The sequence below is a fragment of the Narcine bancroftii genome, chromosome 6, assembly GCF_036971445.1.
Source record: "Narcine bancroftii isolate sNarBan1 chromosome 6, sNarBan1.hap1, whole genome shotgun sequence".
NCBI lineage: Eukaryota > Metazoa > Chordata > Chondrichthyes > Torpediniformes > Narcinidae > Narcine > Narcine bancroftii.
In genome coordinates this window covers 143,469,595-143,494,037 of record NC_091474.1, presented here as the reverse complement: position 1 = coordinate 143,494,037, position 24,443 = coordinate 143,469,595, and the positions used below count along the sequence as shown (strand labels likewise).

At 42.4% G+C, this 24,443-nt stretch overlaps 1 protein-coding gene and 1 long non-coding RNA gene across 13 annotated transcripts in view; one reads left to right on the top strand and one right to left on the bottom strand.

The window, feature by feature from the left end:
* Nucleotides 1-5,778: 5,778 nt before the first annotated feature.
* LOC138736546 (uncharacterized) lies at nucleotides 5,779-7,852 on the bottom strand. The gene is made up of 2 exons (XR_011340388.1): nucleotides 7,731-7,852; nucleotides 5,779-7,632 (listed from the first exon to the last, which is right to left on the bottom strand). It is a non-coding gene; the product is annotated as an uncharacterized lncRNA (long non-coding RNA).
* rnf144aa (ring finger protein 144aa) overlaps nucleotides 6,948-24,443 on the top strand; it is an 85,868-nt gene continuing 68,372 nt past the window's right edge. For 3 of the 12 annotated variants that reach the window (XR_011340385.1, XM_069886216.1, XM_069886217.1), the window contains exon 1: nucleotides 6,948-7,392. The gene's annotated coding sequence lies outside the window, so the exon portion shown is untranslated. Of the gene's footprint in view, nucleotides 7,393-7,875; nucleotides 8,108-8,151; nucleotides 8,389-24,443 lie in introns of those variants that run through there. The other 9 variants (XR_011340386.1, XR_011340387.1, XM_069886222.1 and 6 more) reach the window with 6 other exon arrangements.

Genomic DNA, 24,443 nt, shown 5'->3' with positions numbered 1-24,443 from the left:
CCATTTATCCTGTTAATATTAAGACCAATAAACTTTAGTTATTTATCATACCATTTTTCAAACAGATATTGTATAACAATAAAATCTTCCCAATTTTTGAAATACTGTTATAATATTTCCCTTTTAAGAGACAATTCCAACACATACATTTCCCCTTTAAGAAACACATACACATTCCTAGCTCTGACAGTGACGTAGACAATAGTACCCAGAAGCCTGCGAAGAAAGCCCATGGATTCTTCCGAAGAAGAATAGACCCTCCCTTTAGTAGCATCTTTTAAAATCGTTCTTTTCTTGGCACCATCTCTCCCTTCCCCCCCCAAATCGGAGTTCCCACCTTGCTACTTTCCCTTTACATCTTTCTCTCTTTTCAGAGCTCTCCATATAAACCACAATAATTTTTCTTTTAACAGTGAAAACAAGATGGTTCAGTACTACTAATATAAATAAAAAGATATGTCTTTCAGTTAGTCCTGTTTTGAAATGGTCTTTTCAGTCCTTTCAGCTGGCGACTTTCACCTTTTCATAACTTTCATAAAAATTCTTCCACTTCTTTTTTATTATTGAAAATTCATTGATTTCCTTCTGAGATATCCACCTTCAACATTGCTGGGTAAATCATTGATTTTTACATTGCAGTTGTCTGTTTAACTCATCAAATTCCTTTCTTTATTTGACTAAGGCAGGCTAAAGTCCTGGAAACAAATTACTTTTGCATTGTCCACCAGTAATGGGTCATTATTATTTTTTGAATATTCATATGCTGCTCCCAAGATCACATCTCTCTCCTGGTAACTTAAAAATCTTTCCAGGATTGTTTATGGTCGCTGTTCACCGGTTCTTCTGGGTCTGAGAGTCAGGTGAGCCTTTCAATTTTCTGCTTTGCATTTATCTTATTTTGTCCCTGCATTTGTAGGATCCATGTTTCAAAGAAACTCACTGCATCATTTCCCTCAATTCCTTCGCTCAGTCCAATGATTTTTACATTTTTAAGTCTGCTGAAATTTTCCATATGATCGATCTTGTCCATCAATCCATTTTTTTTCTGTGTCCTATTTTTTTGCTTTTTCTTCCAGTGCCTTTAGCACATCTTATTTTTTTGTCCAGCTCAGCCTCTGAACGAATCATTCGTTCCATTAAGTCTTCCATAACTTCTTTGATTTCTGTTTCCTTTTCTGATAGGTCTCTCATCACTGATTCTAAACGTGTAAAATTAGTGCATAAAATTTCCGTCTTGTTCAGGATGTTGGTTATATCTTGGGCTCACACCCCAGCTCTACTGGGTTCAGCTGGTCCTAAGACCTCTCCTGAGTCATTCCTCATCAGGCTTCCACTTGATGTTCCTGGCTGAGTTGTTGCTTCTTCAGTTTTTGCTTTCGGTTGCCTCGGTTGTTTGGCTATAGTTTTATCCATTTTTAAAAATAAAATTCTGGTTTTGAGCTTTCTAACTGTCTTTTTAATACTTTTTGTGGATAGCTCTTTCAAAGCACGTCTCCTCAGCTCCTTAGCCTGGCTACGCCCCCTGTGGATTTTAGTTTTGTTAACTTATTTAGTTTTTGTTTGGAGCATGATTGCCTGTGCCAAGGATCTATAATGGAGAATCAGGATGGGGGAAAAATATCAGGGGACAAGAAGGAGGCAGAGGATATAATAGAATGGTCCAAGGGCAATGGATAATCAAATAAATTCATGATATGTAATGTAAATGGGATAAACGAGTTGATTAAGAGAAAAGGTGTCTTGGCACACCTAAAAAAGATGCAGACAGACATTGTGTTTTTGCAGGAGCCCACCTTAAAGAACAAGAGCATTTAAAGTTAAAGAGTGGGTGTGTGAGTCAGGTGGCAATGTCCTCCTTCAATTCCAGAGCCAAGGGAGTGGCCATTTTCATAGGGAGGAATGTTCCAGTGGTGGTCATGGACGTGGTTGTGGACTCAGTGAGGAGATTTGTAATGATGCATTGCCAAATATACTTGGAATCCTGGTCACTTATGAATTTATATACCCAGAATTTCAATGAAAAAATATTTATACAAGATATATTCATGAAATTAACTGAAGGGTTTGAGAATGTCTTGATTAGAGGGGATTTCAATTTTTTTGTCTGGACCCGGTCATGGACAAGTCTGCAAGGAAAGTAACAAGGGTCAGGGCAGCTAAGTCTACCCTAGCCTTTATGAAAGAGTTGAATCATATAGATGTCTGGAGAAGGCTGAATTTTGTACAAAAACCTCCTAACAATAGAATTCAAATCTTTGAAAAGTTTCTGAGGAACTTTATAAGGAATAGATTGAAAAAGATATTGTAGTCTCGGAAAAATATTCATCTTGATACAGTTAATTCTACCTATTAATGTTATAGGTAAATCTTTCCATCTATTTAAGTCATTGTTAATTTTATGAAATAAAGATAAATAAGACAAATCATATAAATGGTCTAAATTCTTATCCAATTTAATACTTAAATATTTAATTTGATCTGTTGATTTAAACTGGGCTATCTTCCTACAATCAGTATAATCCACATCAATGACAAAATCTCATTTTTCTCCCAATTAATTTTATAACCTGATATTGCACAGTATTGTTTCAATCTTCCATGTAATGATTTTAATGAATTTTGGAGTTCTGTTAAATGAATCAAAACATCATCAGCAAATTCATTGATCTTATTCACCTCAGATTTCACTTTAATACCTTTGATATTACTATCTTGTCTTATCAATTGAGCCAAAGTGCTGGAGACATAGGGCAACCTTGTCTAGTAGATCTTTCTAATAAAAAAAGACAATGATATTTGGCCATTCATCACCACTCTGTCAGAAAGGTTTCTATATAAAGATTCAATCCAATAAAAATTGGTCCAAACCTAATTTTTTTTTCAGAACTTGAAATAAAAAATTCCACTCTACGCTGTCGAATGCCTTTTCAGTATCTAATGGTAAGACCATTGGTAAGTTAGATTCCTCCCGAGAAATATGAATCAAACTAATTAATTTTGCATTATTATTTGCAGAATAACGAAGGATAAAATGCTTAGTGTATCTTTACAAAAATTAACATGGAGTATGATATGGGAGGTTTGCAATTATTGAATTTTCAAAGTTATTATAAAGCAGCACAAATTAAATTTATTAATAGAATGTTTGATTTGGAAAATGCATTAGTGTGGTCTAATATTGAGTTAACTAAAATTGGTGAGAAGATGGAGCAATTTATTTATAAATGGAATTCTAATTATAATTCACCTATTTTGAGAAATTTTAATAATATAATAATAACAAATAATAATAACAATTACAGCACGGAAACAGGCCATTAGGCCCTTCTAGTCCGCACCGAACCAAACACCCCTTTCTAATCCCACCTCCCTGCACAATGCCCATAACCCTCCATCTTCCTCTCATCCATATACCTGTCCAACCTTTTCTTAAATAATACAATTGACTCCGCCGCCACTATTTCTCCCGGAAGATCATTCCACACAGCTACCACTCTCTGAGTAAAGAAGTTCCCCCTCATGTTACCTCTAGAGTATGAAAAATGAGGAAATAGGCACAGAGGGGAAAAATCAGAATAAACTTTTTCCTTTTACTCTTACTAATCAACTTTTTTGAAAATATGAGATCAGAAAGGAATTAAGACTGCACAAGATTGCTATAAAGCTGGTCATTTTATTTCTTTTCAAAGAATGAAAGAGAAATATGAAATTCCACAAAGTACTCTTTTTTTTTGTTATTATCAAGTTAGAGCTTTATTATTGGATAATTTTGGACATGCTTTAAAGTTGCCAAGGTAGTCAAAATTTGAAATTATGGAAGGCAGGAAGAAAAAAAATATATCTGAAATGTATTGATTATTACAGAATAAAATGCCTAAGCTAGATTTGCATAAGTCTAGACTAAAGTGGGAAAAAGATTTGGGAATATCACTTGATCAGGAAGTTTAGAGAAATTTATGTAAAGGTAGTATGACTAATATTGTCAATATGAGATTTAAATTAGTTCATTATAATTTTATACATCAGTTATATTTAACTCCTGAAAAATTAAAGAGATATAATTCCATTTCCTCAGATATATTGGTATGTTTTGGGTGTCATAAAGAAGTAGGTTCTTTTTTTTTACATTCTACTTGGTCATGTGATACCATTAAAACTTTTTGGACATGACTTAAGGAGGTTTTAGAGAAAATTTTTAAGAATAAGTTGTTGATGGAACCAACATTATTTTTATTAGGTAATGTTAAAATGTTGGGTTTGAAATTGAGATTAACTAGGTATTAAATTGTGTTTTTGAGATTAGCCTTGGCTGTGGCGAGAAAATGTATAGCGATTGCATGGAAAAATGAGATTGATTTAAGTTTGCAATGATGGCATATGGAATTGAGATCATGCATTCCATTGGAAAGGATAATGTATAAATTATGTAATAATTATCTTTTTTATCAGAAAATGTGGATGCCTTATGGGTTTAAAGTTTTGAACTTCCTTCGACCCATTGTGGTGGCCTTACCCTATTCTGTGGCATTTATCTCCTTTCTTTCTTTCTTCTATCTTTGAGGTTGGGGGTAGTCAGGAGGGGGAGGGATTTGTGGGAGGGGTATTAGGGTGGATGGGGGGTGAGGGGGGATTTGGTATATACCATATTGTTTTTTGTACATGTATTATCATATTGAATATATTTGAATGTAATGTGGCTTAAAATTTTAATTAAACTATTCAAATAAAAAGAGAAGGCTGAATCTGAGAGAAAAAGATTACTGATTTTATTTGAGACAATGATTCCTAAACTAGAATTGATTTATTTTTGCCATCAGCGCAATTGGAAGGTAGGATAGTGGGAAACCAAGTACATGACGCTACTACTGTCAGACCACTCTCCCTTGACTTTATCCATTGTACTGCCAGATAAGCAGGCCTCGATGTTTAGATGGTGCCTGAATACATTGCTGTGGGAAAACTGGAATTTTGTAGCTTTGTTCGGGCCCAAATAGAATTGTTCTGTGAGATGAACTGCCTGCTTACTGAGGATAACTTCCTAATATGGGACATATTAAAGGCTTATTTAATGGGCCATGTCATTGGATATACCAAAAAGCATCAAAAAGGGGCATATGAAGGAGGTTAATACCCTAGAACAGTAGATTGCTCAATTGGAAAAGAATTATCAAAGAGCAGGACAGAAGAAAAATACAGGACTTTTGTGAATAAAAAGCTCATATATTGCACATTACAAACAAAGAAAAGTTGATTTTAAGATCTAGACAGCAGTATTATGAGCTGGGAGAGAGGGTGCATTATATCTCGTCCTGGCAAGTGAGGCCTCAAGAACAATTAATGTGATTCAAACAGGGAAAGCCAAGATCTCAAATAAACCAAAATAAATAAATGGTACATTTGTAAGGTTTTACAAGCAAATGTATACATCAGAATCAAGGGATGATCCTACCAAAATGGACAATTTCTTGCTTTCATTGGACCTACCAAATTTGGATCAGGAAGGGTGAGAGGGGCTGAGTGTCCCTTTCTTCAAGGAGGAGATTGCATGGACCCTGAGCTCTGCAAGATGGCAAATCACTGGGAGAGGATGATTTCCCTGTCAAATTTTAAAAAGAGTTTGAAGATCTGCAAATGAACTTTCTTATGAAAGTAGTGGATCAGGCAGAGGAGACGTATACCCTCCCAGAGTCTTTCTCAACGGCAATCATCGAGCCCCATTTTGTATGAACCCATCTCGTTATTAAACACAGATTATAAAATTATTGCAAAAGCATTGGCTAATAGGTTGGCAGAATATTTATTGAAATTAGCAAGTCCAGATCAAGCTGGATTTGTAAAAAGGAGGATATCAGCAAACAATATAGTTAAATTGCTTAATATAGCACATCTGGCACAGTCAGGGGTGGATCTGGGAGAGGCTGTATCTCGAGATGTGGAGAAGGCCTTCCATGACTGGAGTGGCATTTATTGTTCAAGGTACTGGGGAAATTTGGATTGGGTCAATCATTTATTAACTGGGTGAAGACACCTTACCATAAACCCTAAGAAAAAAATTATTACAAATGGGCTGATGTCTCCAGAGTTTCCACTGAGTAAGTCCGGTAGACAAGACTGCCCACTGTCTTCAGTGCTGTTTACACTTGCAATTGAGCTGCTGGCAGAACCCATTTGGTTGGTTCCAGACATAAGGGGGTTCAAGGTCAGCCAGGTGGAGCGAAAAAATCAACCTTTCTGCTGGTGACGTGTTAGTATATTTGACGGCACCCAAGGGGTCGTTGGCCAGGCTGATGACCACGCAGAAGGATTACGGGAAGGTCTCAGGTACCAGGCAAATCTGGACAAAAGTGAAATTATTCCTTTGACAAATGGGGATTATAGACAATATCATGGGTAAGTCAAATTAAATGGCTGCAAAAAGCTTAAAATATTGGGGGGGGGGGTAAAGATCGATGAGAATTAATGCAACTTATACAAACTTAATGATCTCCCCTTGCTCTAGTCGATTTAGGCGACCTTTGATAGATGGAGGACTCTGCCCATAACACTGGTGGGCAGAGTTAATGGTGTCAGAATGACGGTGATGCCAAGGCTGCAGTATCTTTTTCAATCGTTACCCATTTCATTGCCCCGGGGTTTCTTTAAGACGCTTGTCGAGTGTGTCAGAAGGTTCCTGTGGAATAGTAAAGTGGCTCGAATCTCCATGGAAAAGTTGGCATGGGATTACAATTTAGGATTGGGGGGGGGGGGTTAAAATGACCAGATTTCCAAAAAATGTTATTGGGCCAACATCAAAAAGACCCCTCCCTTTGATCTCTGACCACGAATTCTGCTCCTTGGGCTGACCGGTTTTAAGAGCTTGACCGACCGGCGTCACGAAACTGGAGCTCGGGCCATTCATGAAGGCGGGGGAAGGGGAAAGCCGCGACCAAAATCCACATGGTTGCGACTCGAATGAGAGGCATCCTAGGTGTGGACGTGAAGCGGGAGCCGCCGATCAGCGGAATCGGGCACGGACTCTCCGGCAGCCGCCTGGACCCCGCTGGGGCAACGTTTCGCCCTGGGCTCTCCTCCCATCGCCCGGCTTCCTGCGCGCTTCCTGAGCCGGGGCTCAGCTGGGAGTGGGCGGGGGGGGGGTTTGGACCAGGCGGACGGTGACGCAGCCGCCTGCTGATGGAGTGTAATCGGTTTCGTGGCGGGGCTACCGGATGCAGCCCATTGCCACCTTGGTAGACCAGAAGGAGAGAGAATCAAGGAGCCGCTCGGAGCCGGGGACCCTGATTCTGGGCGAAGGAGACGCGGGGAGCGAGCCTCTCCCCTTCCGGCATTCTCGGCGAGCTGGACGGAGGCTTCCATCGGCTTTGCAACTGAACCCAACCAAACAAAGGGGCAAAGGTGGGTCTTTGGGCTGACTCAAAAGAACCCCTTGCGGGCGTGTAGCGCGACGAGACCGAACGTTCTTCGGGCCCGGTTTCATCGCCCTTTGTTGCAACTTTGCCGCTTCGCTGACATTTCGCCCATCAAAACTGGGGAGGGGGGGCTCCCAGCTGGCGCGGCTTCGTAACCTGGGCAGCGCTTGCTAAAGGTTAATTGGGCGATGAGAGTCACTTGAGGCGGATTTGCCCGGAGTAAATGCTGCCAAAAAGAAAAATTAGGAGCAAATAAACCAAAATAAATAAATGGTACCTTTGTAAGGTTTTACAAGCAAATGTATAAAAAAGGGATGATCCTACCAAAATGGACAATTTCTTGCTTTCATTGGACCTACCAATGAGAGGAGCTGAGTGTCCCTTTCTCCCCCCCCCCCCCCCCCTCTTTCCCCGTGTCCCTTGCCACGCAGCGTTGGCAGCCGCATCTCAATTGTTGCGTCCATCAGATGAGAGGGGTGGTTTGCACCGACGGTGACCAGTCTGTCTGTGTGTGTCTATCTAGATATATGTTATCCCCTTGCACATTATCCTGCACTAAGTGCTTCTCGGCACTGACAAGTCTTGCAAAAGCCGTTTCGTGTCCCGTTTAAAATTACGGCAGGGACAAGTGATCCTGGATCGATCAGCCCTTGTTAGAATTGCCCAGCCAACCGAAATCTGGATCTTATCGAAAAACATTGGTAGTAATGATTGTATATCTTTTTATTTTTAAAAAAAGTATATTATTTTCTGGCACGAGCCTAGAAATGTTATTAATTGGCACCTGTTTTCATGCACAAGACACACCATTTATTTTTTTAAAGATCCCCGTAGTCGCGCCGATTGGAAAATTGGACGTGCTCGTCAATTCAGTTATTTTTCCACTTTAAAGCATTGCATCGCTTTTTGCAAGACCAATTGACGACGTAATTGGGAGCTTAAAGGTTTAACATTGACCTTTGTGGAACGGTGTACAGTAGAGGTAGGAGCACACTTTGTGGCCTGACTTGTACTTCAGCGGTGCACGCCGTGAACAGTTGGGAGACCTGCTTGGGCAGAACCGGCTGCACGCTGCTCTCCTCCCAGGGTCCACGGGGTGCTCAACGTGCTTTCTGCAGCATGTGGTTGCTGAGATGCTAACGTCCTGGATACTTCAGTGGGGAGGTCCTTGGCAGCGCTGGATAGCATGGGGCAGAAGGGAAAGAAGCACTCGACTCCCACAGAGTCTTCAAAACTATCACTGGATTCTGATGCTGTCATCGAGATTTGTGAAATGCTGTGGGGAAAACCCGTTGACCAGTCTTTTGTATCTGGTCAGCATTCCTAACAGAGGCCAAGGTCTTGTTGACTCCCTCAGGCTAATTCTAAGTTGCTGCAGCAAAAACCTGTCTGCCTCGGTCTACTGCTCATAGAGGCATCAAAGCAGATAGCTATTGTGTGCTCCGAATAGAAGGATTGGTTTGAGCAATGAGTCTGAAATCATAATATCTAAAACAAACCAAATGATCCTCTCCACTAGTTGCCGATGACGCAGTACACATAATCAGGCTGGGCCACCAGACCACACTCAGTGTCTTGCTCTGGTGGCTCCCTGATCCATGTACTGAAATGTTTGCGACAACTGTTTTCAGATGGTGTACAGTACATGCTGGCATTTTTTTGTGTGTGTGATGAAAAGTGCACTGCAAATTGAAAACAAACTGGAAATCTGAAATAAAACCAGAAATGGTTGGATATTCCCTGTAAGTTGGGCATCATCTGTGGGAGATAAACATACGAGTTAGCATACGAGATCATATACCTATTGATCCACAATGTTTTTTTCCAGAGACACCATCATAGAGTTTTACAGCATGGAAACCGGCTCTTTGGCACAACTTGACAATGCCAGCCAAGCTAGTTCCATTTGCCTGTGTTCAGTTCTTATTCCTCTAACTTTTCCTGTCCGCAAACCAAAACTGCACTGCCTAATTGACACTACTCATCGTTCCGGTCCCCACAAACAGAACAACCTCCTGGCATTTATTTCATGTATGTGACTGTCCCAGCCATTCATTAAATTTAGAAGCTCTCCCAAGCTTCAGCACGCTCTTTCTTCCATGGTGAGTACTGTGGCTGTGGGCTCAGACTGCTACACAGCAGATGTTTGGAGCTACTTTTAATTGTGTATGATCCCATTGAGAATTATACAGGGTCTGTTTTGCATAAATCCAGGTCTAAACCACCCATCTCAGTTTCAAAAATCTTCTTTGAGCAATTTCCAGTTGGAGGAGACCTAAATGGACAACAGTTTTCTAGGACACTGAAAAAATACAAAATCCATTTTCTAAGGCAATAATTAATAATAATAATGCCATATATTGCTTGTTATTTTTAAAGAGGGTGCTTATTTATATCCATGTCATAGATCAACACCTATATTGAGATCCTGGGTGATTTTGCCGAGAGCATATTTATAAATTGATATTGAGAAATGAACTAAATATATTTTCTACAAAATGAAAATTTGTTTTTGAAGTGTGATCATTTATATTGAATATTATTCCCATTCCATAGATTGTAAATTAGCTATTGACCTGATCTTAAATGCATGGATTTATTCATGTTGATGCTATTTCTGGTCTCCCTCTTTTGAGAAGTAAAGCCACTCTCCACTAACATTCTCAAAGAACTGAGTCATACTAAGACAAAGAGAGACCAAAACATTTTCAGGTTTGTGAGGGTGAGTGAATTAGAAAATTAAGTTTAGGTAAAAGATTGGCCGTGATCGTATTACTGGTAAGGAGGGCACAAGAGGCTGAATGTTCTACTTCTGCTTTTGTCACGTATGATTGGTCGATATTGCACTCAAGTCGATATTCTTCTCATGCTTGCCCAGGCTGTAATAGAAATTTCAACGTAATTGTGCCTTGTGAGTGGAGGTGTACAGGGATTTAAGTCATGCATGGAAAAGTTAAAATTAGTGATTGAAGATTTTATAAATTGCTGAGGAGTGAAGAGGATGAGGTTGCAAACCTGTCAGCAGATCCAAGGATAGTCAGTGAAGCTTGGGAGGACAGGCCAGCATTAGGCCAAAAGGTTTAAGAAGAATCACAAAGTTGAAATATGGCGTTCATGTTGGAGACAATGAGAGCATTCATTTAAAAGCATCAGAAAGCTGGAGTGGGAGAGGTAAACATATTTAATTTCTTACAGTGAAATACCAGGTCACATACAAATGGAAGCTATACCCCTGTGAACATCAGTAAATGCACTTGATAATGGTCCTTCAATTAAGCCAGTTAAGACTCTCAGGTTGTACAGTCATCACAACATTTCTTTTAATAACAAACATGTCTCACATAATTGATAGTCCACATTTTCTGGCCCTGGCCTGTTGCTCACAATCTCTTCCTGTGCTTAGAATTTCTTGGCCTGAGTGGGTGGAGGTGGAAATTAGGGATTAAAAAATGTTTAAATTACATGAAACACATACAAATATTTAAACACCTTATACCTAAATAATATTTAAGAAGGGGCTTAACTTCCACATTGCCTGTATAACCTAAGGCTTACAATTCCAATTGAAATCCATGGGTGAGCTGTGACAGCAGCATGATCACCAGGAAATTGCATCAACACGGTGCTCATTCTGGTAGTGGAACAAACTGATGGATTCAGGATTCCAAATCTGTCCCTTGCTCTATTCCCTGTAATCCCATGACTGCACAGCCAAGTTCAGCTACAGCTCAACTTACAAATTTACTGACGACACCACCATTGTTGGCCAAATAACTGGAAATGAGTCAGAATACAGAATGGAGATTGAGATCCTGATTGGGTGGGGTCAGAACAACGATTGTGCTCTCAACATCACCAAGACCAAGGAGCTTATTGTTGATTTTAGGAAGGAGAAACAAGGGACCACCCACCTGTCTGCACTGATGAGATAGAGGTGGAGAGAGTCAGAATATCCTTAGTTCCTGTGAGTCTTTATTACAGAAGACCTTTCTTGGAGCCAGCCATGAAGAAAGCACACCAATACCTCTACTTTGTAAGGAGTCTAAAGACATGTCATTGGATATTCTAGTAAACCTCTACAGGTGTACTGTGGAAACTATACTGACAGGCTGCATTACAACTTGGATTGGGATTTCAAGTGGCCAGGAACACAGAAGTCTGGAGAAATTAGGAAATGTGACCAGGCCCATTGCAGCCTCCGGCCTCCCATATATTGCAGACATCAATCTAAGGGCTGTCTCAAGAAGGCAGCCAACATCAGAAAAGTCCCCCATCACTTTGGTCACAGCCTCTTCTCTCTGCCTGAACGCAAGTACCTCCAGGTTCAAACACAGTTTTTGTTCAGGAGCTATCAGACTCTTGAATCTCCTCTTGTTACACTAATTAGGGATTCTCTGAATTATTGCCATGTCATTGCCTTATCTGAATAGCTATAATCTATCTATATTTATTTATTGTCTTTTTTTAATTCACTTAAGAATATTATTGTGGTTATTTCTGTTTTTGTATTTATTTTCACTAAGTACTTGTTCAGCTGCAGCAAGTTAGAATTTTGGTGCATATGTCCATGGTACAATACACCCATTATCATTGTTAATAATTTTGAACATCCCTTGACAACCTGTGCAAATAAGGCCCAGACTTGCTTAAACTTAGACAGATAATTGTTAACACTTCATAAGCTATCTGAGAACCCTCAAAATTAAAGATGAGTCATCCTTGGTGTCGAGGAATGCTTAAGAAGAAGAAATTAAATGCTTACTGTAAATGTTTGAGTATAATGCAAAAAAAAAATTCCCCCTCAAAAATAGGGAAATGGAGGGGGGGGTTGGGTGTCGCATTATACATGGGAGTAAAATTTTAAATTTTTTTCTGCAACTCGCGACTCAGATTGGAGAGACGCCAGCGTGACTCAGGCAGGTGAGGGGGGGGGTCGTGAGAGACGCCAGCGTGACTCAGGCGGGTGAGGGAAGTGGGGGTCGTGAGAGATGGCAGTGCGACTCGGGCAGGCGAGCGAGCGGCTGGAGAGACGGCAGCGTGACTCAGGCGGGTGAGAGAGGGGGGGGGTCGTATTATACACGGGGGTAAAATTTCTCCCTTTTCCAATCAAAAATGGGGGGGGGGTCGCATTATACACAAGTATTTATGTTAAGTAGAAGAAAGGGGTGATACGATTAGTGTAGCCATTAGGCCTTTACAGCGCCAGCGATTGGAACAAGGGTTCGGATCCCATGCTCTCTGTAAGCAGTTTGTACGTTCTCCCCATGTCTACATGGGTTTTTCCCGGGAGGCCCCAGTTTCCTCCCACCATTGAAAAAAAAGTACCAGGGGTTGTAGATTAATAGGGTGTAAATGGGCGGCATGGGTTCGTGGGCCAAAAGGGCCTGTTACCGTGCTGTATGTCTAAATTTTAAAAAATATATAAATTTTAAGATGTGTTAATGGTTCTGTTCACTTAACAGAACTCAGAACAAGCTTGGAATCTGATTTACCCAGATATGACACTTTATTTCATCATTTACACTCTTGCGATTGGAAATGTTCCCAGATGAAAAGAAAACGAATTGGATTTGTACTTTTTTCTGTTGTAATTGTGAATGACATCCCAGCAGATCTCTTGTATATTGTCCCCTCTACTTCAGTTGCTTGTTTACTGTGAAGCAGCTTTGGAATTTTATTTAAAATACAGACCCACGTAAATATGATTTTATTAAACGTTATGTTTCCCACTCAAAGGGTACCTTCTCTGATGAATGCCTACCATTGAAGTGTGTTCAGAAAATATGACCTTGAGCCTCAGTCTGCTGTTCAGTTCTCTCCCCTGTTAGCATTCTGATCTCTCTGCCCTCCACACCTATTCCAAACCTGAGAGAAACTACAGATACAAAGAGTTTACAGAGAGTGATCGATAATGTGTATGTGAATGGGCAACAAGTTGAATATAATGTAAGAAACAAAAGTGAAATTGTTAATTTTGGGAGGAATAACAAGGGAATTTAAGTGAAGAAATATTTCAGAAAGCTGGAGTTTAAAAAGATACAGGCCCCTGTGAATCATTCGCAGTTGATATCTAAATCCAATGGGTAATAGAGAAGGATAATGGACTGTTGGTGCTTATTTCAAGGGAAGACTTGCTGTATTATCAAGGTTCTAGCAAGATCATGTTAGAATACAGTGAACAATTTTGGTCCCCTAATTTGGGAAAGATTTTTAACTGAAGGTGGTTCAGTGTAGATTCAATAGAACGATCCGGGGTATGGAGGAGATGTCTAACAAGGAAAACACAAACTGGTTGAGATACTACTCATTGGAATCGGAAGAATGAAAGGAATTCTTATCAAAGCATGCAATATTTTTGAAGAAGAAATGCCGAAAGGATGTTGGGTAAGTCCAGAACCAAAGAACCGTTAAGACTAAATTGTTAAAGGGTTGTGAGTCTTTGAAATTCCTTGCCACATAGATCTGTGAAGGGTGAGATAGGTAGATATATATCAGCAAGAGAATCCAGGGCAGTGGTATGAGAGCAGGAAAGTGGTTATGAGCAGTATAAATCAGCCTTGATCCTATTAAATGATGAAGCAGGATGAGGGTCTGAATGGCTTATCCCTATCCCTGCTTCATCTGGTCTTAATGGACACTGCAGTTGAGCAGGATTTACTCATCAGTAACCTGGTCATGGATGATCATTTTTGGTGTCAGATGTACACCTTGGTTCATATCATTGGTCCAAATGTGGAACTAAATTCCACAGATAAGGTTGGAATGATTGGTCTTGATATTATAGCAGCAAATGACCGAGAGTGGTGGCAAGAAGTCCTGGAAAAATGGAAATCAGGAGATATCCTGGGAAAAATACTCCACTGTATGGAGTCCGATATGGCTCAAAAGAAGTGACTGTGGTGTTGCGTGTTCATCTTCTCAGCCCCTGAATGTTGAGGCAGAACCCAGCAGAGAAATGTCTCAAACTAAATTTTGGTCAGCCTCGTCACTCATGACCATCCCTTCAGAGGCTTTGGCTTGAGAGGCTTTGCCAAGCAGAGGCCAAGATGGTTGTTGCAGGAGTTGAGGTGAGGACAGTCCTGTTGAACAAAAGGATTTGGCAAGGACAGGTTTTTTTCTAACTTCTTTTTCCCTATTTTGTGGAACGGCTGACAGGGACATACTCCTCTTGCAGAATGTGGATGGTCAGGGAGCAGCATCTCTGACAACTTCATCTGTGAGGTGCATCCAACTCCAGCTCCTGTGTTGGGGAATTGGAGTTGGATAAACTCTACATCATTTGGGAGGCTGAGGGAATGAAAGACAGGAGTTACAGGGATGTAATTGCACCTAGGAGTCAGTAGGAAGGTGGCTGGGTGACAGGAGAAGGAAAGGGAATATTCATTCAGTACAGAGCTGTACTGCTGAGGGGAATGACCTACCAGGGATAAACTGCAGTGGTCAGGTCTCTGGCACAAGGTCTGGTCCTTTGGCTAAGAAAGGGTGGCATGGTTGGCATAGAGTTAGTGCCAAATCTTTGCAATGCCAGTGATTGGGACTGGTGTTCGAATTCTGCACTGTCTGTAAAGAGTTTGTATGTTCTCTCTGTCTCTGTGGGTTTTCCCTTGGGGCTCTGGTTTCCTCCCACTGTCTTAATTGTACTGGAGGTGTAGGTTAATTGGGTGTAAATTGGGCGGCACAGACTTGTGGGCCGAAATGGCCTGTTACTGTACTGTATGTAGGTCTAAATTTAAAAGGGAAGGGAGGAGAAGAAGTGAGCTGTAGAGACAGGGGATTCACAAGTCAGGGCAACAGATAAGAAGTTCTGTGGAAGAGATGTTGCCTCCCAGATACCAGGGTTCAGGATATCTCACATCAAGTTCATGGTATTCTCAAGATGGAGGGTGAGCAGCCAGATACTGTGATCGATGTAGGAACCAATGATGTGGGTAGGAAGGATGATGAGGTTCTGCAAAGAGTTCAGACATAAAGACCCACCAGCATATAAGGCTCTCCCTTCTTCCACCCCCCCCCCCCTCAAACCTCCCATTTCAGCAGGTAATATTTTAGTGTATTTATGGGTAAGCATTTAATGCTATTGAAATGTTTAGCTACAGTATAGCTGAAAAAAAAATTTGTACAAAACATGCAGCTCAGACAACAGGAAAAACATTTTTAATAAAAATACTGCTGTAACTTGCAAGAGAAAACAAAAGCAGCTTAGCTAGAGCAAAAAAAAACATTTTATAAAAACAAACTGCCACTGTCAGTCCCTGCGCTGGTCCTACTGCACTGCTCTCTTCTGGCGACCCGATGTCGGTCCCCGCGCTGGTCTCACCTCACTGCTCTCTCTCGGGAGACGGGAGCGGGCCAGTGGGATTAGTGGGGACTGGTGGTGGGCTGTCAGGGGAAACAGGGTGCAGGGATCAGTGTGGGGACCAACAACAAGCCACCGGAAGAAAGTGGGGCAGCTGGATAAGTGCGGGGACCAACAGTGGGCTGCCTGGAGAGTCTCCCACCAGCCCCCATTGATAGATGGCGGTGATGCAAGTGAAAAGGAAATGAGTAGCATTACCTGGTCAGGAAATATATCACAGGTGTGCTCAGGCTGGACAGACTAAAGAACATTTCTACTGAGGCTATATGGATGGAAATGAGGAATGGGTAAGTTATCACCACATTAATGGGGTTGTATTATAGACCACCCAATAGTCAGTGAGAATTGGAGCAAATCTTCAGGGAGATGGCAGACAACTGCAGGAAACAAAAAGTTGTGATAGTGGGTGATTTTAAATTTCCACATATTGGGATTCCTATACTGTAAAGGAGGGATTTTGAGGGATATTGGGGATCTGGTTAAGAAGAAAAGGGTGAGGGACATCATATGATGAGGTAGAGTCATGAAGTAGGAATCTGGCTCTCCAAAGAAATAATTTATATTAAAAAAAATGTAAAAATTAGTAAAGAGACTGAAATCAAAGTATCAGAAACTGTTTAAGAGTAGACAGAAAGCATTTTCTTAGTGTCACCGAAAAAGGAGAAAAAAATCGCAACAAAGAAAATGACAAGAAGGTCTATCTCACAGATGGATCCGGGCGCTGTAGTGAAGGCTTCCAGCTGACTGATGAGAGTTCCGAAGGCGACTGTTCAACGAACTGCAGCGCCATCGTGGCTACAGTAACGGAGGGACGTTGAAGAGGAAGAAGAAACGTCACTGCATGCGTGACCAGACATGCATGCACAGATCAAAATAGAATTAAGTTGTTTGAGATGCTGCTTACAGAAGTCTATATGGCTGAATTGCAGGCCAACGATGAAGAAGAAATTACTGTTACGAAAGGAGGTAGTAAATAAAAAATGCAAATTAAAAACACATGGGTTATGTGCGGAACCACTGATGATGATAAAAGAGCTAAAATAAGTGAGATAAGACATTAAAAAAACTAATAAGTATGATGATATAGTGCACAAAATGCAAAAAAAGATTTGATGATATTGGAAGCAAGAGTTAAAATTGTGGAATTTGGTGTTGAAATGGTTCAGGATAAAATGGAGAATTCAACTGATGCACTTGCTGCTGTGAATAAACAAGTGTGAGAAAGTGGATTTAGTAGAGAATTTCAGTGGAAGGAACAATATCTAAATTGTTGGCCATAAGATGATAATATAATGATGTTTTTCAACCTTCAATACCTGAAGTTCTTAGACAGAAAGAGTGTCAAGGTGACATTGAAATAGAAAGAGCGCACAGGGCTTTAAGGCCACGACCATCACCAGACCAAGAACCATGGTCTATATTGATAAAGCTTCTTTGTTCTCAGGTCAGAGAGAAAGCATTAGAGCTTGCAGCAAACCAAACTGTGAAAGAAGGAGCCCAATGGAATATCATGGAAATTAGATTTTCTTCTTTCCTGATATTAGTTTTGAGTTGTTGAAGTAAAGGAAAGAATTCCATCTGGTAAAGAATACCTTGAGTAAAGGTATAGATTTATTCTACACTACCCTGTGACCCTCGAGATCTTTGTACAAGGAGGAGCGAATCAGCTTTTTTGTTTATATAGACCCTGGATGTACACAATAATAGTCAGATATTTTACTGACTATTCATTAGGAAGATGATCAGGGGGAAGTACAGCAAGCAGGAGTCCAACATTTTTCTTGATTCATAAGGAATGAATTAAAATGACTTTATTCTGTTTAATGGAAATGAATTGGAATGATGGTGAACATTTGGGGGCAGGGGGCTGGAGGGTAATGGACTGACATCTATTGAATCCTGTTTGGTTTTTGTGACTTGGGCCACAACCTGTAAAATAGGAGGTGGGGGGGGGGGGGGGCGGTGTTGTTTTTATTTTTATATTTCCTTTTTTCCTTTTTTGAACCTAGATTGATAAGATGGATATGCCTGAGCATAAGAGTTAAAAAGATTTTAAATACCAAGGAGTTGGGAGGAGAGAGGTGAAGGGGAGGTATGGTTTGCAGTTGGTTTTAAAACATACCAATGGATAAAGTATTGAATGCTTTAAGTTTTAATGTTAAGTAGGTATTAATTCATAAAGAGCTTTCCTTGAACTTCGTGAAACTTTGCTAAGTCCTTGGGATGAATAAGTGATAGAGAAGGAAAAGTTGTGTGAATGGTGGTGATATTTTGGTAACTAGGTTTTTTTCTTAACTTTTCTATGGCTATATTCTTGTCTTTTGACTTTTTTTGGGGGGTGGTGGGAGCTGTAATGTATAGATGTATAATTTGGAATATTACTGTTATTTTCTGTATTTGGATATTAATAGATGGAAATTTAAATAAAGAAGAGGAGAAGGGTGTATAGCAGGTATGACAAGGAGCAAATGAAGCACTTGAGGAATATGAAAACTACAGGGAATCGGGAGGCCTGAAAGAATGAGGTTGCCATGGCAGATAAGATGAAAGAAAATGCAAAGGGCTTCTCCAGAAGGAGAAAAAGGATAGTAAAGGACAAAATTGGTCCTCTTGTAGATCATAGTGGTTGGCTCTGTACGAAGCCAGAATTGATGGGCGAGATCTTGAATGGATATTTTGCATCTGCTTTCACTTTGAAAACTGGCATGGAATCTATGGAAGTGAGGAAAACCAGCAATGAGGTCATGTAACGTACCCAGGTTAAAAATTCAGAAGTGCTTGCTGTCTGAAAGCAAGTAAAGGTTGATAAATCCTCAGGGACTGACCAGGTATTCCCTTGGACCTTGAGGGAGGCTAGTGCAGAAATTTCAGGGGCCCTGGCAGATGTATTTAAAATGTCTTAACCCACAGGTGAGGTGCTGGAGGATTGGAGGGTAGCTCATATTGTACTACATTTTGTAAATAAAAAGCTCCAAAAATAACCCAGGAAATTACATCAGTAATAGGTACTGTAAGTTATTGGAAGGAGTATTAAGAGATTGGATGCACACTTGTTTGGATAGTCACGGACAGATTATGGATAGTCGTCGTGGTTTTCTGCATGGTAGGTTATGTTTAACCAATTTTATCGAGTTTTTCAAGGATGTTACCAGGAACGCTGATGAAGGAAAAGCTATGGATGTTGTTTCCGTGGCCTTTGATAATGACCCCCCAAAAAAAAAGGTGAGGTATTGAACTGGAATGAACCAGAGAGTGGTAAATACCTCTCAATGGAGACCTGTGTCTAGTGGTGTGCCTCAAGGATGGGTGTGAGGGACCATTGTTGTTTGTCATCTACATCATTGATCCAGATGATAATGTAAATTGACTCTGCAAGTTTGCCGATGACACTCATCTGGAGGTGTAGTGGGCAGCGAGGAACGCTTTCAAAGCATGCCTTCTGGGCCTGCTAGAAAGATGGGCAGAAAAATGGCAGATGGAATTTAATGCAGAAGAAGGTGAGATGTTGCATTTTGGAAAAGACAAATCAAGATAAGTCATGCATGGTTAATGGTAGAGCACTGAGGAGAACAGTAGAACAGAGGGATTTAGGAAATCAAATACTGAATTCCCTGACAGTGGCGTCACAGGAAGATAGGGTTGTAAAGAGAGCTTTTGGTATTCTGGCCTTTGTAATTCAAATTATTGAATGTAGGAGCTGTGATGTTGTGGTAAATTTGTATATGACATTGGTGATGCCAAATTTGTAGTATTGTGTGCTGTTTTGGTCACCTAATGACAGGAAATGTATCAATAAAATTGAAGGAATGCAGAGGAGATTTACTAGGATGTTGCCAGGGTTTGAGGAAATGAGTTACAGGGAATTGTTAAACAGGGAGCGAGGAAGAATGAGGGAATATTTTATAGCAGTATACAAAATTATAATGGCTAGAAATAGAATAAATGTTGCCTTTTTCCATGATTGTTGCCTTTTTCCATGATTGTTGCCTTTTTCCTGAGGTTAGCTGAAACATAAACTAGAGGGCATCGATTAAGGGTGAAGGGGAGAAGATTAGGTGGAATTTCTTCACATAGAGAATGTTGTTAAAGCAAGGCCCACTTTTTCTCTTGGGTGGATAGTGGCACTATTCCAAGAAGAAAAGGAGAACATCCCAGTCAGCAATTGTCCTTCAATCAGCATTATCAGATGATGCTGTGTAATCATGATATTATCATTTTTGTGGACAAATGACTTATTGGGGCAAACTCCTTGCTGCATCTCCTACGTTAAAAGAATGACTGGACTTCAGAGGTCACTGTTCTTTGTTAATTTTCTTTGGGCTTACCTGCAGTTGTGAAAATGCAATTCTACTCTCAAAACCACTTTTTAATTACAAAATGAGCGTAATCCAAAACTTGCTCTTTTTTAAAAAAAATTTTATTTTTCACACTATAAACCACATTGACCATGATACATACATTTTCCTTTTCAAATATATACAGTGTCATTTTCTCCCCCCCTCCCTCCTCCCATCCCACCCTCCCTACCTCCCCCCCCCATCCATTTAAAGTACAAAATCTAAGATAATTAAACCAGTCAAACAATGTTGTCATTCAATAAAAATAAACAAGAAATTCCACTGATTTTGATGCTGTTAGAAATCAGCTGCAGTCGTGTCTTTTATTTTTAAATAAAATTCAAGGCAGGCACTAAGATAGCCCAGTGTCTCTTGCAACTGATCTGAATTTTGCATCATGAAACAGTCATGCTAATATTGTAACTGGCTGAACTCACTTAAAGACTAGTTCCCAGGAGCAGCAGATTACTGGCACAAGATGAACAGCAACAAATAAAGATGCGTTCTACAATATAGGAATTTGGCCACCATTTATATAAATGCCTACTTGTTCTTAATTTGCTGATTGGACCCATGTGGAATGAAGAAGTCGGATTTTTTATTCGAGATACAGCACTGTAACAGACCCTTCCGCCGCATGAGCCCACATCATTCAAATACACCCATGTGACCAATTAACCTACTAACCCCATATATCTTTGGAACACTGGAGGAAATTACAGTATTTGGTGGAAACTTGCGCAGACACAGGGAGAACGTACAAACTCCTTAGAGATGGCGACGGATTTTAACCTCGATTGTCAGTGTTGTAATAGCTCTGCGCTAACTGCTATGTTCATCGTGGGGGGGGGGGGGTGGGTGGAAAATGCTGGAGATGCTGGAAATGGGTAAATGTCGGAGACACTCAGCATGTCAGGAACCATCTGTGGAAAGTGTTACTGTTTCAGGAATTTTTAGTCAATTCCTGTGCTGCGATTTATCCTGCAGGACCCCTACTACTTTTCGGGGGTCTAAATCACACAGCAAAACTCAGCTTATGAATTCAAAATCCAGCTGATGACACAGGCCATGTAAAAGCACCGGGATTAATGTGGATAGGAACTTGGGGTGCAGTGTAAACCACCACAAGGTGAGTAATTATGTTAATTAAATTAAAATGTTCACTTTTTATCTCCAAAATTGCTGTAATTAAAAAAAAAAACTAATATGGAGCTGTGGCGGTGGTGCACCTCCTCATGGTGAACCGGCCCCGCTTGTATTGCCACATGGTGGGGGAGCCTTGGCCAAATGGCGTCATCAGAGGTTTCTCTCTTACTTCAGCATCCCTTCCAGCGCGCACCCTGGGCAGTGATTATGATGTCAAAATGCACCAGGTGACTGAGCTCATGCTGAATTTGAATAAAAACATTCGTTAACGACCCTCAACATGGTGGCTGTGTTTCTTCCACTGCTCACACCCGCCACAATGGTGACCCCGACAAGCCCAGACAAATTCCTGGACTCCTGAACACCATGGATTTAGCAGAGCTTAACGGTGTTTCCATCAAGCTTCCCCCCCATTTGGACTCACCAACCAAGAACGTGATTTGGGCAGGCGGAAGCAGTTTCAACTCCACAACATCTCCGCAGGCACCACAATGTTTTATCACACTGTGAGCGCTCTGGACCAAGATACAGCGGCGAGAGTGGACGACATCATCCACCACCCCCCGGCTGTGGGCAAGTACACTGGCCTTAAAAATTTGCTGCTGGGAACTTTCGGGCTCACCCCTCAGCAACGGGCTTCCAGGCTCCTACACCTGGATGGGTTTGGAGACGGTAGTCCTTCGGCTCTGATGGACGAGATGCTGGCCCTGGCGGAAAACCACAAGCCTTGTTTTCTCCTCTGCCAAATATTCCTGGAGCAAATGCCGGAGGATATTCATCTGCATTTTACGGACAAGGGCGTCTGAGACCTGAGAAAAGCAGCAGCCCATGTGGACACCCCCTGGCTCACGAAGAAGGAAAACGAGGAAGCCCTCAACTTGGTGGAACGTCCAGGAAATAGCTGACCGCCGCCTGCCCCCAAGACCAAGCCAGAGGAGGGCCAGACATCCTGGTGCTTCTACCACCAGCACTGGGGAGCACAAGCCCATAAGTGCCGCTAGCCCTGCGGGTTTCAGGGAAATGACCAGATTGTTAAAGGCTGCGACGCCTGGCTGCACAAACAGCCTCCTTCATGTGACGGACTGGTCCACTGGCCACCAATTCCTGGTGGACACAGGCCAAGCTGAGTGTCTTCCCCCCTACCACATTAGAGAGTCGCACCCAATCTCGCGGTCCAACCCTGCGGACGGCCAATGGCTCCAACATCAGGACCTATGGCACCCGCAAGGCACAGATCCAGATAGAGAGGGAGAAGTTCCACTGGAGGTTCGTCCTAGCCTCTGTGGGCACTGCGCTGTTTGGGGCTGACTTCCTGAGGGCTCATGGTCTCCTGGTCGACATGAGGGCAAGAGGCTGGTCAACGCCTGAACATTCTACTCCACACGACTGGACACAGCAGACATCTGCAGGCTGGAAATCACTGCCGTAGCCGCTGCCAGAGATGAATTTCCCGACATCCTCCACGAGTTCCCTGCCATCCTAGAGCCACGTTTCAATGCCGCTGTGCCCCAGCATGGGGTCTTTCACCACATCACCACTCAAGGCCCCCCGCTGCATGCTAGGCCCAGACAGTTGCCACCTGAGAAACTCCAGCAAGCAAAGGAGGAGTTCTCCAGACTCCAAGAACTCTGAATCGTCTGGCTCTCAGACAGTGCCTGGGCATCACCGCTCCATATGGTCCCATATGGGGGCTGGCGACCATGCAGGGACTACCGGCGGTTGAACGATGCAACCATCCCTGACAGGTACCCGGTGACCCACATACAGGATTTCTCATCCAACCTCCACGGTGCACGGATCTTCTCCAAGGTGGACCTCGTGCAGGGATACCATCAAATCCCAGTGCTTCCAAATGACGTGGGTAAGACTACCATTATCATCCCTTTCGGCCTCTTCGAGTTCCTGCGTATGCCCTTCGTCCTAAAGAATGCGGCCCAAATGTTCTAGTGCCTCATGGACGCAGTAGGGAGAGATTTGGACTTCGTATTCATTTACCTGGATGATATACTCATTGTCAGTCACAGCCGCAACGAACACAAGGCCCACCTCCACACCCTCTTTGCTCGCCTGGTGGATTTCGGCCTCATGGTCAATGTGGCCAGATGCCAGTTCAGCAAGGAGACCCTCCAGTTCTTGGGGCACACCATATCAGCGGCTGGGGCCGCACCAGTGCTGGAGAAGGTGGCGGCCGTCCAACGTTTCCCCAAACTCCCCACCCTAAAAGGCCTTCAGGAGTTCGTGGGGATGGTGAACTTTTACCATCATTTCATACCTGGAGCTGCTTGCACCATGTGCCCATTGTTTGCATTGATGGCCACCAAAGAAAAGACTCTATCCTGGCCTGAAGAGACGAATAAGGCTTTCGTCGCGACGAAGGAGGCCCTAGCCAATGCAACACTACTAGTACACCCATGGCCAGAGGCGCACATGGCGCCCTCTGTGAACACCTCAGCTACGGCAGTGCAGGAGGAGGGGTGGGGTGTCCTGGAACAGTGGATCGATGGGCACTGGTGCCCACTGGCCTTTTTCAGCAAGCAGCTGCACCCACCAGAACTCAAATATAGCGTCTTTGACTGGGAGCTCCTGGCGCCGTACTTGGCCATCCGCCACTTTGTTACTTCCTCGAGGGCAGGCCGTTCAGTCTTCACGGACCACAAGCCCCTCACACAGGCACTGGCGATGGCCAAAAATCCGTGGTTTGCCAGACAACAGCGCCACCTCATATATGTGTCAGAGTTCACGACTAACGTCCGACACAGGACTGGTAAGGACAATGTGGTGGCAGTTGCACTCTCATGACCCGCCATCAACACTCTCGCCCCGGCCTAGATTATGCTCAACTGGCCCATGCCCAGAGGAACGACGCAGAGACGCAGGCCTTGCGGACCGCCATCTCGAGCCTCAAACTCGAAGACGTCCAGTTGCTCAGCAGCCCTCACACATCGCTCTGCGATGTGTCAACAGGTACGTCGTGCCCGGTAGTCCTGCTGCACTGGAGAGCCAGGGTCTTCAGTCTAGTCCATGACCTCGCTCACCCAGCAGTGAAGACAACGCTGCATATGGTCGCAGAGCGGTTTGTATGGCATGGGCTCAAGAGAGAGGTGGCAGAGCTCGCCATGAATTGCATCAGGTGCCAGATCTCCAAAGTCCACCGACACACGCAGGATCCCGTACAGAACTTTAACTCGACGGCTCGCA